The sequence below is a fragment of the Etheostoma spectabile genome, chromosome 12, assembly GCF_008692095.1.
Source record: "Etheostoma spectabile isolate EspeVRDwgs_2016 chromosome 12, UIUC_Espe_1.0, whole genome shotgun sequence".
NCBI classification, from domain to species: domain Eukaryota; kingdom Metazoa; phylum Chordata; class Actinopteri; order Perciformes; family Percidae; genus Etheostoma; species Etheostoma spectabile.
The window spans coordinates 25661210-25661657 of record NC_045744.1 but is presented as its reverse complement, the minus strand read 5'-3'; the positions used below and the strand labels follow the sequence as shown (position 1 = coordinate 25661657).

At 36.8% G+C, this 448-nt stretch overlaps 1 protein-coding gene across 1 annotated transcript in view; it reads left to right on the top strand.

The window, feature by feature from the left end:
- The window catches only part of LOC116698906 (ras-related protein Rab-11B), an 8422-nt gene that overhangs the window by 6464 nt on the left and 1510 nt on the right, over nucleotides 1-448 (top strand). The gene's annotated exons all lie outside the window — the stretch shown is intronic.

The following is a 448-nucleotide window of genomic DNA, read 5'->3' as shown; positions in this document are numbered from 1 at the left end:
AAAAATATGTAGGCTATCAATTTAATGATTAAATAAGGTAGTATCTCCAAACTTACATCAATTATAACTTGCTTCCTGCTAGTTGTATTATAGCACTTACTGTTAAAAATAAGCATATGCTTATTTTTGAATATGTTTGTATCTCTTTTTAGTGTTGTAGTTTGTAGACGGTCCCTAAGCACTTCAGGAACTAAACCCAGCTGAATTAGCACAACGTTAATGCATTTCTTTCACATCTACAGCAGTCAGATTCACTGCGTTCCCTCAGAAGGAATGACTGCACATGGGTAGACACTGGTAATGACAATTTTAACATGTTTAGAGGCTAAAAACATGTTTAAAACTTGCCCTGTTTAAGCCTGTTGGGTGTTAACTCCAGCAGGAGGATAACCCGGTGTAGGCAGCACAGACTGTTTTCATTTTTCTCTCTACTGACAGCACTCCAAAT